Below are 14,766 nucleotides of genomic sequence, written 5' to 3'. Positions count from 1 at the left end.
TGATTACTGTGATAAATCTTTGTTTGCTTCTTGATTATGTCGCTAACCAATCAAAAGTAAAATCCTATACTAATCTAGCAAGCAGAAAGTACGGGGTCGAACTATGGGGAACTAAAAGGCTAAGTCACTAAGATTGAATTCAACAAAACTAAATTTAAACTAAATCTACTAATTAATGCAAAAACATTAACTATAAATATGTGAAGATCTTTGGGATTTTGAATCCCCAATGCTTTTCCCTAATTGATATAACTCTACACTTCAAAGTAAATTAGGGATGGTCTTCCTAGATATGCCCTATCTTCGCAAGAATATCGTCCTTCGCTGAAGCTTGGCACGCTTAGTTCGCTGAGCTATAAACCATCTTTGGCCAGACTCAAACACAATCAACTAGAAGAGATAGAACAATCAAATTAATGAAATAAGCAATGTTCATCTACATCCCAAAGAAAATGAACTAGCTACTCATTATCACAAAGTTCATAAGAAAAATAAAGATGAAACATAGGGAGAGGGAGGGAGAGAGAGAGAGAGAGAGAGAGAGAGAGAGAGAGAGAGAGAGAGAGAGAGAGAGAGAGAGATGTGGTATTCTTCTTCAGCAATGAAAGATGAGAGCCGCATTCGCCGTCTTCTCCTCTTCTCTGTGGTTGGCTTCTCTTTCATGTCTCCCGCACACAATGAATCCCCTCTCGTTACCCGTAGATTTGACATATATTCGTTGGGATTTTGGGAAAACTCAAAACTAGAAAGTTGTAGATATTTTCAATATCGTTCTATAACATCTTGAATCACTGCAATCCAAACTCATACGAGAGAGATATGCCCAAAATACTGAAGGTAGGTCTGTTTACCTGATTTTCATATTTATTACCAATTTTGTTCATTAGACCCCTCCACCTGTTTCCAGTTTTGCTAAGATCTCACTTTTCATGATTTCTTGGGCAGCAAAATTGAATGCCATGATTTAAAATCCACCAATATCTAAAATATTTGCCAACTTTACTCTATATTATCACTAATATCCAAAATCACCTTATTCCTGAAAAATACACAAAAATACTCAATTAGTTCTCTTCAATTAAATAAGTATGGGGAATTAAATCAAATAAATAATTGTAAATGCATGCTTATCAAATACCCCTACACTTGAGTGTTTGCTAGTCCTCGAGCAAAACAAAACAATAAATGCAATACGGAAAATAAATCTCACTTTCGTAGGAATCACGGTTGCACTTAGCATGTGCAATAAGCCTTTAAACCCCTAGGTTACCCTAGTGGACGAGTTGCGTCTCGTGAGTTTTTGCAGAGAATATACACACAAAATTCTTAAGTGCTCTTCTAATTATTCTGGCAATAGTAAGAGTAAAAAGATAGATTCCAAGACAAAGACACTCCATTAAAGATTGAAGGGAATATAGGCACCCCCACACGTAAGCTCTTTACACCCTCTCTTGAGTCTAACTCTAGGCAAACAATTCAATCAAGAAGTCTCCTCTTATCTTCAGTCTACCAGCTCACCCTCAGATAAGACTAAACTAGGTACCAAATAGTACCAAGAACTCAAGATCTAAGCAATATTGACCTTCTTAGACATTTCACCTTTATAAGCACATTAATTCACTTCTTTCTTTAATGCTCACAGTTCTAGTCTGTGCAATGTCTTGCCTCTTAAGCTTTCTAGATGGCCTATGTAACGAGTGTTGGGTTAGCCACTCTCAAGCCAGATGGCCTTAAGGGACTAGGTGTAGAATACCCCTCGAACTTACTTACTCAAGCCAACTAGGCTGCAGGCCAAGACTGGACCAAAGACACCCCAACTGTTTGACGCGAGGCACGATGTTGGTGACACCGAGACCCAGTTACTAAGAAGGAGGACTAACTTTAAACTTCAGCAGATTCTTTTTTTTTTTCTTTTTTCAAATTATACTTCAATTCACTTCACATTTAAATAGTCTAAAATCGGTCTCAACTTGTCACCATAAGCACAAGGCAATAAAAGACAAATATATGGTCAAAGCTTTTGGACTACCTGGAGTTCCTATTTTCCAATTCAACCTCAGTCTCAAAATGTAAAACCCATTACTATTCTCTCAAGAGGGTGTTCATTACATCATATGGGATTTGTAAAACACTTAAACTCTCATTTTGTATCTAAGCAAGGAATTAAAACATTTATCTTACCAAAGCCAGAAATTTTTTTGGCACTTTTTATCTTTGTGACAATGCTCTACCAACTATCAACAAGTCTTACTCGAGTTGACACCCCCCCACACACTTAAATTATGCAATGACCTCAGTTGATGCAAGATATATAAAAAAAAATGATAGAAGCAAATAGAGGAAAGTGTGTACCCGATGTTTGAAATCATGATAGGGCACGCAACAATAAAACCTAACAACAAACAAAGAAAAGAGAAGAAAAAGAACAAGAAATAACATCTAAACAAATGGGTTGCCTCCCATAAAGCGCTAAGTTTAGAGTGTTCAGCCAGACTCAGTGAGATGCAGCCAATGGAGGTGGAAGCTCAAATCTAAATGTGAATGGTGACTGCTCCAAAGAAGTGGAAGAGTCCAACAATGTGTTGACTTCCTCAATATTTAGGTTAGATTCCTCAAATGGCAAGTAATGTTGTAGGGGATCATCAATAAGCATGTTTGGAATATAATCAACCACTACCTCATCAATAAAGTTAATTGCAAAGTACTCTTCACCCCTATTTGGGCTTAATGATGCATTGAAGATGTTGACTCTAAGTTTCTTATTGCCAAATGATATGTCCATGACACCTAATCTACAATTGATGCAAGCATTCGTAGTAGCTAAAAAGGGCCGTCCAAGAATGGTTGGTGGTAACTTATTTGTATTGTCCATATCTAGGATCAAAAAATCAACAGGAAAGTATAGATCCTCAACCTTTACCAAAATGTTTTCAAGTAGCCCACATGAGTCATTTAATTGAGCGGTCTGCCAATTTTAGAATCACATCAGTGGATTTCAAATCACCTAGACCAAACCTATCATAAACTGAACCAGGTAAAATATTCACACTGGCTCCCAAATCAAGCAATGCTTTACTTATGGATAAATCTCCAATGACACATGAAATTAAAGGTGTACCTGGATCTTTAAGTTTAGGGGGTAGTTGGTTTTAAATTACCGAGCTAACTTGTTCAATTAGGTGCACAGTTTTAGGTGTTTGAGTCTTCAACTTACGCTTTTGGGTGCACAAATCTTTTATAAACTTAGCATAAGCTGGGACTTGCTTGATAGCTCTAATAGTGGGAAATTAATACGAACTTGTTGGAATAAATCAATCATCTCTTGCATCTTAGCATTCTTTTTAGAATCTGGAATTGAGGACTCGAGAGCTTCAGGGAAGGGGGCTTTGGGAGTGTAAGATTTAGGAGTAGGACCCTCTACAATCGGAATGTGCAACCCCTTACAAGGAAATTGATGGGGAATACTCACAGGTGGTGTTTCTTTACTAGGCTTGTGTGCATCATCATCAGTCTCATGGGTCAAATCAACTTCCTCTCGACTCTCAAGATCAATGGGCAATGGCTTGGGAGTAGGCAAAGGTCCATAATATTCCTTCTCACTACGTGTCACAATAGAGACTGCTTGGACTTGTTCTTTCCTAGACCCAATTTGACAATTAGAGTTACCTATTGGTTGACTAGGTAATTGACCAACCTCCCTCCTACTGATGGCATTAGTTAGTTGACCAAGTTGGGTTTCCAATTTGTTAATGGACTGAGAATGGGAATGCAACAATTGAGTGCTTTGCTCTAATCCACTAATTGCTTTTAGTACCTTATCCTCAAATGATGAATTATGTGAAGGTTGTTGCTCATTCCTATAGGCATTTTGGTACATATTAAATGGAGGTAGCCTATAAGGTATTTGATTAGAGGGATTGGGCATTGATTTTCGCCATGAAAAATTGGGGTGGTTTCGCCATCCTGAGTTGTAGGTATTGGAATATGGATCATTGCCCAATTTAGAGACTCCTTGGGCCAAATGTGTATGCTCCTTAACAAACTTAGGGTATTGTGTAGCAAAATAGCAATCAGTGACATGATGGGATAGGCTAGAACATAAAGCACATGCTTCAATCTGATTAGGTGGAGAGGAACTTGTAGGAAGTGAAGATGGGGTTTGTTGTCCTAATGACAAGAGATAATCCAATTTCTTAGATAGCAAGTCAACCTTAGCACTCATCTCAACGGTAGGATTGATCTCATAGAGACCGCTCCTCTTTGGTTGCCCAATGGATGGAATCTCAGTCCTAGCTGTTGAAGCATGGTGTTGGGAGTTTTCACTAAGGGTCTCAAAAAGTTCCCATGCCTCATTCTCATTCTTGTGCATGAAAGTCCCACCACAAGAAGAATCTACCATTTGCATATGTTGGTCTTTAAGGCTATCATAAAAGCATTGAACCAATTGCCATTTAGGAATAGCATAGTGGGGGCACTTTCTAAGTAATTCTTTTAGTCTTTCCCAGGCCTCATGAAATTGTTCTCCTTCTTGTTGGGAGAAACTCGTTATCACTTTCCTAATGCTATTAGTACGACCAATGGGGAAGAACTTTGTAAGGAACTCCTATTGCATTTTTGCCCAAGTAGAAATTTTAACATTGTCCAAGAAATGAAGCCAATGCTTAGCTTTATCTTTAAGGGAGAATGGGGAAAAAAATAACCTTAAAGCATCAACTGAGAGGTTTTGAATTTTAACCGTGGAGGACACCTCTAAAAACTCATCTAAGTGCTTATAAGGCTCTTCATTGGCAAGTCCATAAAAAGATGGTAGCATTTGAATTACACTAGATTTGATCTCATATTGAGCCGCGTCTATGTCAGGCAACTTAATACAAGAAACCGGAGTATATATTGTAGGAATGAAATGCTCAGTCAAGGGCCTCATTGGAAGCTCATAGTTTGCCATGGTTCTTTGCCTTCTAAGGTTGGCCAAAGTCTCTTCTAACTCTAAGTCAAGTGGAGTCAACTCAGGGTTTAGGGACCGACGACCATGCATACACACATTAGAAGAAGAAGAAAAAAAGAAGAAGCTAAATAAGTAAAATTCAAAGAAAATAATTATAGCAAAAAGGAGAGTTTAGGACGTACCTGAAGCGCAATCCACGTGATCTTTCAAACAAAAGTTACACATGTGGGATCTGAGGGATGAGAATTTTTAAAAATTAACCTAAACAATCCAATCTAATGCAAATATTACAATTGAAAAGTTCTAAATGCAATTATATCTAAGAAAAAAAAGATAACAACCTAAACTAGTTATCGAATCGCTACTCTTGCAATTACCTACAAAACAAAAGAAAAAGAGATTAGTTAAATAAGCAAAGAAAAATTAAAAATTAAAAACACTAAAATTACTCTAAAAATTATGCCTAATTGACAAAAATCAGTCCTAGCAACCATGCTTTGGTTCCCCGGCAATGGCGCCAAAATTTGATCGTGTCACTAACCAATCAAAAATAAAATCCTATACTAATCTATTAAGCTGAAAGTACGGGGTCGAACTACGGGAAACTAAAAGGCTAAGTCACTAAGATTGAATTCAACAAAACTAAATTTCAACTAAATCTACTAATTAATACAAAAACGTTAACTATGAATACGTGAAGATCTTTGGGATTTTGAATCCCCAATGCTTTTCCCTAATCGATATAACTCTACACTTCAAAGTAAATTAGGGATGGTCTTCCTAGATATGCCCTATCTTCGCAAGACTATCGTCCTTCGCGGAAGCTTGGCACGCTTAGTTCGCTGAGCTATAAACCATCTTTGGCCAGACTCAAACACAATCAACTAGAAGAGATAGAACAATCAAATTAATGAAATAAGCAATGTTCATCTACATCCCAAAGAAAATGAACTAGCTACTCATTATCACAAAGTTCATAAGAAAAATAAAGATGAAACATAGGGGGGGAGAGAGAGAGAGAGAGAGAGAGAGAGAGAGAGAGAGAGAGAGAGAGAGAGAGAGAGAGAGAGAGAGAGAGAGAGAGAGAGAGAGAGATGTGGTCTTCTTTTTCAACAATGAAAGATGAGAGCCACATTCGCCGTCTTCTCCTCTTCTCTGTGGTTGGCTTCTCTTTCATGTCTCCCGCACACAATGAATCCCCCTCTCTTTACCCATAGATTTGACCTATATTACTTCGGATTTTGGGAAAGCTCAAAACTAGAAAGTTGTAGATATTTTCAATATCGTTCTATAGCATCTTGAATCACCGTAATCCATACTCATACGAGAAAGATATGCCCAAAATACTGAAGGTAGGTTTGTTTATCCGATTTTCATATTTATTACCAATTTTGTTCCTTAGACCTCCACTTGTTTCCAATTTGGCTAAGATCTCACTTTTCATGATTTCTTGGGCAGCAAGAATGAATGCCATGATTTAAAATCCACCAATATCTAAAATATTTGCCAACTTTACTCCATATTATCGCTAATATCCAAAATCACCTTATTCCTGAAAAATACACAAAAATACTCAATTAGCTCTCTTCAATTAAATAAGTATGGGGAATTAAATCAAATAAATAATGGTAAATGCATGCTTATCACTTCTGTTGTTTGTTATGGAGTAATTTGTTTTTAATCTAGTTGGAGTGTATCACTTACAAAACTACATGAAAATGTGACTTACAGTTGCAGTTATCGAAATGAAATTTAGCTATGGTGTTTGTGTTTTAGGAGCTCTGGATCTAAATGATATATTTATTTGTCTTACATCGACTCTGTTCTTCCATGGATAACTCCAATGATATATTTATTTGTCTCCATTCATTTGTTCATTTTTTGTTTCTCCTACCATCGCATTTCAGTTCTGCTCAGTATGGAAACCTTGACCTAATGTCTCATAAATCTTGTTGCTCTTTTTGATATTTTCTGTTTCTGTTTTTGAAGTCATACTACATCTCTTTGGATTTTCTGTTCCTGATCTGGCCTATCTTTGAACCATGTATAAAATTTCGTCTTTAAGTTAAAAAAAAAAAGACATGAGAGGGAAACCAATTTGTTTCAATTTAGTTACTGATGTTCCTATGGATACTCTAAGGAAACCAATTGCTAATCATTTTAGTATAACAAGACCTGAATAACGATTCACTGCAGTCAAAGCAGACCCGCAGTAAGCCTACAACAACCATGAGATGAGAAGTAACAACTAACAACAATAAATTTATTGATAAACAAAGATAACTAGTAGACCCAGTCAAGGTAGCATTCCAGGAACATCCCTTATATAGGATCAGCTGCACAGGTCCTAGCCTTCCAGACAGCTGTATCAACACAAATTTGGGGGTGTAGTCCTAGCACATGCATATCCTTTCGTACAACTTCTTCAAAAGCCAATTTAAGCCTAACCCTACCTTTTTTAGTTCCATCTACTCGGATCTGATCACTCTTTTTCAGGAACCTCTACCGGCCTCCTTTGGACATGCCCAGACCTGATATACCCTTTATCTAGGCCTGTAAAAGGACCGGATTCGGCTCGGATACACCAGTATCCGAATCCGAATCTGATTAGCAAATCAGCTATCCGAATCCGAATCCGGCAAAAATTTAAAGAAGGCATCCGAATCCGAATCCGAAACTTTATCGGATATCCGATAATAATCCGATCCGATAAAATATCCGATTATTGATTGATAATTGTCCCTTTTTTACATTTTTTATTATAAATTTCTAATTTCCGATTACCGAATACCGGTATCCGAATCCGATTACCGGTATCCGAATCCGATTATCATCTATTTTTAAAGAAAAAATGTTAAATACTTTACTCTATCCGGATAAAAATTTATCCGGATATTATCCGATCCGATAAGCAAATATCCGAATCCGAATCCGGTTGCTTAGCGAACGGATACGGATATTTTCCGGTAAGAAAATTTTCGGATACGGATACCCTTAAACGAATACGAATGCGAATTCGGAGGCAGATTTCGGTTATCCATTTACAGGTCTACCTTTATCTACTTTAAAAGAAATAATTAAACAAAGGCTTTAGTTGGTCTATACAGAATAGGAGTAGATTGTCTTCTTCCCTATGTCAATGTCTTCTTTTCTATGTCAACTTTGTAAGAGCCAAGGTCCTAGCGACTTGTTGAATTGAAGACTGAAGTTTTTCTCTGCAATACTTGGGAGAATCATCAAGGCATGAAACTATTCAGGTGGAAGCAATCTGATCCGATTGGGGGATAGACCAGAGTTCTCTATAAATGTTCTCATACTCTGTTTTATTTACTCCAGGTACTGATTTCTTCTTCCCATCAATTACAAATCTCACCTTGGAATCAATTCGAATTTTCTCTTTTGCACTATTAGCATCCTCTTGCTTTTATCTGACCCCTCTCATGGCATGACAGCTAGAATCCTCTCAATGAGAATTTTATCCTGTTAATTTTAACTCTTCACCTCTCTTTTGTTAACTGATGGCACCCCTGTTATTGGTTGATATTTCAGTCTAAACTCTCCAAAGAAAATGGGCTCACAGCTGATGCAGTTGCTGGGAGTATTGTCGATCCTGCTGTTGCAAAGTCACACCCATTTCGCACCCCTTTGTTTCTTAAAGGCTAGCTTTCTCTCTCTCTCTCTCTCTCTCTTTCTACCTCAGAATTTTTATTTTTTTCTCCTTTCTTTAAAGTTCTATGACTTTCTTCAATCTTCTATAACATTTTACAATTTTCTTTAGTATTCTTTATCTTTCTTTTAGAGTTCTACAAAGTTCTCCAAGGTTCTTCTACTTTTTTCAAAATTCTTCAATCTTCTTTTTTTTTTTTCAAAGTTTTTTGACTTTCTAACATCAGTGCTGACATCATCACTGACATCATCCTTGCTAAGTGTCAAGATTCTCAGTTTGAGATCTATTGGTTCGGTTTTACTAGCTCCCGCCTGCAATGGAAGAGCTTGTCGGCTTGTAATATTTTTATACAATTTTGCTGAGGTCCTGCGTAATTAATGCGCAGGACCGTCAAGTGAGCCGTCCGATCTAATCGGACGGCCCGCATTGTTCTTCCATTAAAATAATCTAAACAACCTGTAAAAGCAGCTTTTTGGGAACGGGTCGGTCCAATGACGCTAAACCGGTTCGAGTGGTTTATGTAACTGAAGTATTGGTATTTCATACAAGTTTGGTTAATACGTTTTAAAAACACAAAATACCCCAAGTTCGTATATACGAATTAAAAAACCAAAAGGAGCGCGGTTCAATTTTGCTTTTCAAAATGTTTTGAAAATACCCAAAACCCATGGCAATCACCTCGCCCAACTCATTTTACGATTTGGAGCTCTGAAAATCTGGAGAAGAACAGCAAGCCCTCTCGCTCTTGAGAACGAACTCGCTTCCGTTGATCGAAAACAGTTGCTCATCTTGAGAATGAACTCGCTTCGTTGATCGCATCTTGGAGAAGCATCTGTTTCATTTCAAAATCAAAAGCCTGACAACTCTAAACACGAACTTGCAGAGGAGAAATTTTGGATGAACTTGTAGAGGGAGAAGACGAAGACAAAGACGAACTTGGGGCTTGCAGCTTGACGAAGGCAAACTTGCAGAAGGAGAAGGAGAAGGAGAAGGAGAAGACGAAGACGAAGACGAACTTGGGGGTTGTAGCTTGACGAAGGCGAACTTGGAGAGGAGAAATTTTGGACGAACTTGCAGAAGGAGAAGACGAAGACGAAGACGAACTTGGGGCTTTCAGCTCGACGAAGGCGAACTTGGAGAGGAGAAATTTTGGACGAACTTGCAGAAGGAGAAGACGAAGACGAAGACGAACTTGGGGCTTTCAGCTCGACGAAGGCGAACTTGCATGTTCATAGTTTTAGAATCTCCAAGCTTTTTCTTGGTTTGAAGATATATGTAAATTTTCACCCATTCCATTGTACCACAAAGCTATTTGTCTGAAAGGATAGAAAAGCAGAAGTCTGAACAGGGATTCCAGATATTTCGTTTGTGATGATTGCAGAGAAGCAGCCGAAGAGGAGGTGTGGAAGACAAAGATGATGAGAAGACGAGAGGAGAGAGATAAAGACGGGCCCTCAAAAGCCTGCAACCGAAATGAGTGGCATTGCACCAGGAGTAATGCTCTGTATCTGCTTGTTTTTATTCTTGTGTGGCTTCGGGCTCTTCTACCTTCTGGCTTTATTAATAAATCCATCATTCTTTGGTCAGGTTCTATGGAGGAAATTACATATTAGTTGGTGGCGCTTATTGATATGAACGAATGTAGAATTGAGTCAAAAATCAAGATGACGTTTGGCATGTCTATGTTCCTATTAAATGGTTGCTCTGTTTATCGATGAGTACGTTGGTGTATTTGCTTTCATTTTTCTAGCATTTGATCTTTTTCTCGATTGGTCTTCTCCGTTTCCTTCGAGAGGTGCGTATCATAGAAAAAGCTACGTAAGTGAAGAAGCCAGAGAAAAGAAGAGGATATCTCGTGCCGTCCAAATCAAAGGGAAAGAAGACCGAATCTCGTTAAGAAAGTAAAAACCTAAAAGCTCCTAAGCCTAAGCGCCATCCCGGTGTCTTCTTCGTTTTTATGTATGTCTCTATCCTTTTCCCGCCTTCAGTTTTTGTCTTATTGATTTTGATGGCTTTTAATAGTATAGTTTGGTTACAGGGATGACTTAAGAGAATCATTGAAGGAAGAGAACCCAAATGGAAATAAATCGGTAATATTTATCTATTTATTACTTAATTAAAATGTTCGTTTCCTTTTTTTATGTGTTTGTCTTGTGGATTTCTGATTTTAACTTTACTGACATTTGTTGTAAATCAAATAAGAAAGGTTGCAAAAGAAGGTGGAGCTAAATGGAAATCTATGACTGATGATGTGAGTAAATAATCATATCCTCTTTGTCAAAAGTACTATATTTGTTTCTGTTTATATTTTTTTGCTTGTATTCTTCAGTTAACATTTTCATGGTTCATTGGTTCTTAAGGAGAAGAAGCCTTACATTGATAGGGCACAAGAGCTGAAGGAAGATTATGAAAAGACTAAGGAAACCTTCAAGGTAGTTTTCCTTGTTGGTTCTGTTTTGTTCTGTTATCATTGTTTCAACCAGTTTTGGGATTTTATTGAGCAAAAGATTTTGAATGTTTCTTTGGTGTCTTGGTTGTTTATTTGATTGCCTGTTACAGGAAGAAGAGAAGCAAGAGGAGCAAGAGGAACAGGGGAATGCAGGTTCAGAGCAAGAAGAGTAGAAGATTTTGAGCATAATCCTGGGCACCATATGGATAGGCATCGCTATCCTTTATAAATGCTTATGTAGGTTTGGAGTAGTGAGCTGTGTTTTGTTCATTAGACTTTAAAGTTTCAACAGTTCATGAATTGTGAAATAATCCATTTGTCCTCTACCATGTAAAACTGAAAGTCAATTTTCTGAATCAGCAACTTAGTTTTGGCTGCAATGAGTGATTTAAGATTTCTCTAAGTCAGCATTTATAGGGCCTGGTTCATTTCAAAATCCCATCTGGTATTTTTCTCGATGGTGGTTTCTCTTTATTCTTATAGGTTGTCGGGTGTTTATTGATTGAGCCATTTCCGTAATCGGCTTTGAATGCACAAAGCTAGCAAGATGTTACTTGAAAATTATGAAGAGTATGCTAGGCTTGCCAGGTGAGTGGTTCCAACTTCTTTTGTTTGATGACATGTCATGATGTGTTTGGATTTATTATTTTTCGAATATGAGTTGATACAATATCCTTAATTCTGTGCCCTTGTAGATTATTGTAATTTAAGTTGTTATATGTTTGAGGTTTCAATGACTATTTGTTGCCTCTTCAATTTTCAAAGAGAAATTTATGATTTATTTGCTTTCGGGGTGACCTTGACAAATTAGAGATTCTTGGATTAACTCTCACCAATCGGTGAAGAGGCTAGACGGTGGGATATCGCAGAGCTGAAGATTAGACACTCGACCAAAGGCATATCTGTCTTCGAGGTCTAGAGCTTTAGGAACAATAAGAACCTGTGCTAACCAGAATAGTTTGACAATAAACCACTTGCATTTTGTTTGTGACTTACTTAACAATCTTCACTTACTGCTCCTCGCCCAAGCACCTAGAACAAGACCATTCTCGTTGTGTCGGTGGTGTATTTACATCAGTGATAATCATGCAACATGCACAAATACATTTTGGATGCATTTCTGGTTTTTTGTGTCTTTACACATTAATGTTTGTAGTTATTGCTATAAATGACTTCTTTTTATAGAATGCATGTTTTATTTATCCATCGGGTGCATCTGATGGATCACCATATAATAGTTTTTTTTTATATAATATGGATGGATTTTAGGTGTTTCTGGTTTAGGTATACAGGGGGTGGTTGTTCACGGACTTCATTTCATTAAATCAAGACTTTTGACAACATCGATGCTTGACTCGATGTTTTCCTTTGCATCGTAGTCTTAAGAACCTTCTTTTTCCTTTAATTTTACATTTATTTCTTGAAACCATATATGGATAATCCCCCTAAAAAACCCCACCCCACAACCCCCCCATTTTACCCCCCCCTATAAAAAAAAAAAAGAAAACCAAAAAAAAAAAAAAAAAAAAAAAAAAAAAATAAAAAACCCAATAAAAAAAAAAAAAAAAAAACCCCCCAAACAAAAAAATAATATGGTGTGAAAAAAAAAAAAAAATAAATAAAAAAAAAAATTATAAAAAAAAAAAAAAAAAAAAAAAAAAAAAAAAAAAAAAAAAAAAAAAAAAAAAAAAAATATTTTTTTTTTTTTTTATTTTTTTTTTATCCTTTTTTTTTAATTTTAAATTATTATTTTTTTTTTTTTTTTTTTTTTTTTGTTTCCCTCCCCTTTCCCCTTCCCCCCGCCGCCGGGTTGGGGGAAACGGAGGGGGTGGGGGGGGGGGGGGGGGGGGGGGGGGGGGGGGGGGGGGCGAAGAAGAAAGATTATTCTCGCCGCAAGCGTGCCCTAATCTTACTTATGGATTAGGGTAATCACCCCGATGACAAAGCAGACTCAAACCGACGGCCGCGGATAATCATCATCAAAGGGATAACTATCGCATAACCTAACGGTTATCTCAGAGTCCTCTACTAGTCCAAACTAGTAGAAGTCTATCGCTCAACGGATCTTATTGATGAGATCCAACGACTACCCGAAGAAGGCTCGAGTGCATCCAACGAAGGAGATTCGAAGGTACACTCTATATACACCTCACTACCATACAAGGTGAGGGAGGGATCAATCGATCAAAAAGAATACTATCTAAGACTCAAAGTTCGATACATACCGATAGATCCAAACTATCGCCGTCTCCGCTATCTAGATCACCTTTCCCGTTTCTTCATTCATTAGCTCGTGCTTCTAGCAGAGCCGTTTGTGATTAAGTTCATCAACCGACTTAGCCTTCGGAGGTGGACTCCCGACCCCAGGCGGTCGGGCCACATCCGACGCTTGCGTTTTGGCAGACATCACGTGGAGATCCAAGGGCCGAGCAGATTTTGGACGCATCATTTGGCGCCGTCTCGTGGGAAAGACTTGAAAAAGCCATGGTGACTAGATCAGCAGCCGCAGCAGCCGCCGCACAACGCAATTCCGGTGTTCGATACCCTGGGGTGAATAATCCAGATATTCCCCAGAAAGCCAAAATCCTATCGAGGTGGATGATGGCCAGTGGAGGACGTAATCTTCCTCCCGATACAATCCAAGATCAATTGGATCAGGTAAAGATTCAACTCTTGGAGGTGAGCCAAGAACTCCGCGTGCTCACGCAGACGAGTGGTTTTACCACAAGAACCCGATCAACACGATTCAGTGGAGACGTGCATTGCCACGTGATCAAATACCACGTGACCAAAGAATGGCTGAAGACCGGAATGTTGATCAGAATTTCCGTGAAGGAGACCGAGGACTTCGGAGGATTGATGATCAACCAAGGCGAGGCGATCGGTTCGACTGCACCGCAAGAGAGTACAACCGATTCAAATACAAGGTTGGATACTGGGGTAAGAACTCACTCACCCACCGTCGAAGAACCGTTCGTGATGATCGAGCAGTTCGTGACGAGAGAAACGTTCGTGAAGGACGGGCTGTTCGTGATGATCGAGTAGCACGTGATGATCGTGTTAATCGAGGTCGTGATCGTATTGTCGAAGATCACCCGACCCGCATTGGTCAAGAATTGGCCAACATCAATGAGAAGTTAGGGCAATTGGCTAAGGGAAGAATAACCGAGGATATTTACTCGCCATTCGGAAGACTCCTTTTGTTGAGCCAATTGCGGGATATCGGTTTCCCCATAACTTCCGTTTGCCTACCTTCTCAACATTCGATGGCTCCGGAGATCCAACAGCTCACATCGGCTATTACCAACGGACCATGGCGTTTCGTGTAATTTCGATGAAATTTTATGTGGTTTTTGGTTCATCTTTAATCGGAGCGGCACAAAAGTGGTTTTCTAACCTCCCCTCGGGAAGGATCGAAACTTTGACGAATTGGCGCGCCAATTCATAGGGCGATTCCAGAGTGGGATACAGGTCAAGAAAACGGAAGAAACCTTGTTTACCGTCAAACAAGGAAAGAACGAATCGATCGAGAGTTTCTCGAAAAGATTCAACAAAGTGACGATGGAGATAGAAAACTTGGATGAACAGTAGCCGTAACCGCTCTATTCACAGGACTCACAAATCGGAAACTCCCGGAGTTATTACTACAGGATATACCCACGACTTATGCCGAGTTGGTACAGAGATGCCGAAGGTGCTGAAGTC

At 38.5% G+C, this 14,766-nt stretch overlaps 1 long non-coding RNA gene and 1 other non-coding gene across 2 annotated transcripts; both read left to right on the top strand.

Moving 5' to 3' along the window:
* The first annotated feature begins 4,457 nt into the window (after positions 1–4,457).
* Positions 4,458–4,564, top strand: LOC149029282 (small nucleolar RNA R71). Its single transcript, XR_016171320.1, has one exon. It is a non-coding gene; the product is annotated as a small nucleolar RNA R71 (small nucleolar RNA).
* Positions 4,565–10,798: 6,234 nt separating this feature from the next.
* LOC149029281 (uncharacterized) lies at positions 10,799–11,257 on the top strand. Its single transcript, XR_016173036.1, has 3 exons — positions 10,799–10,863; positions 10,973–11,044; positions 11,172–11,257. It is a non-coding gene; the product is annotated as an uncharacterized LOC149029281 (long non-coding RNA).
* Positions 11,258–14,766: the final 3,509 nt, after the last annotated feature.

The sequence above is a fragment of the Hakea prostrata genome, chromosome 1 (assembly GCF_041222555.1).
Source record: "Hakea prostrata isolate BN-2017 chromosome 1, UWA_Hpros_2, whole genome shotgun sequence".
Taxonomy (NCBI): domain Eukaryota; kingdom Viridiplantae; phylum Streptophyta; class Magnoliopsida; order Proteales; family Proteaceae; genus Hakea; species Hakea prostrata.
Note: the sequence above shows the minus strand (reverse complement) of the source record. Positions and strands in the feature narration are given on the sequence as shown.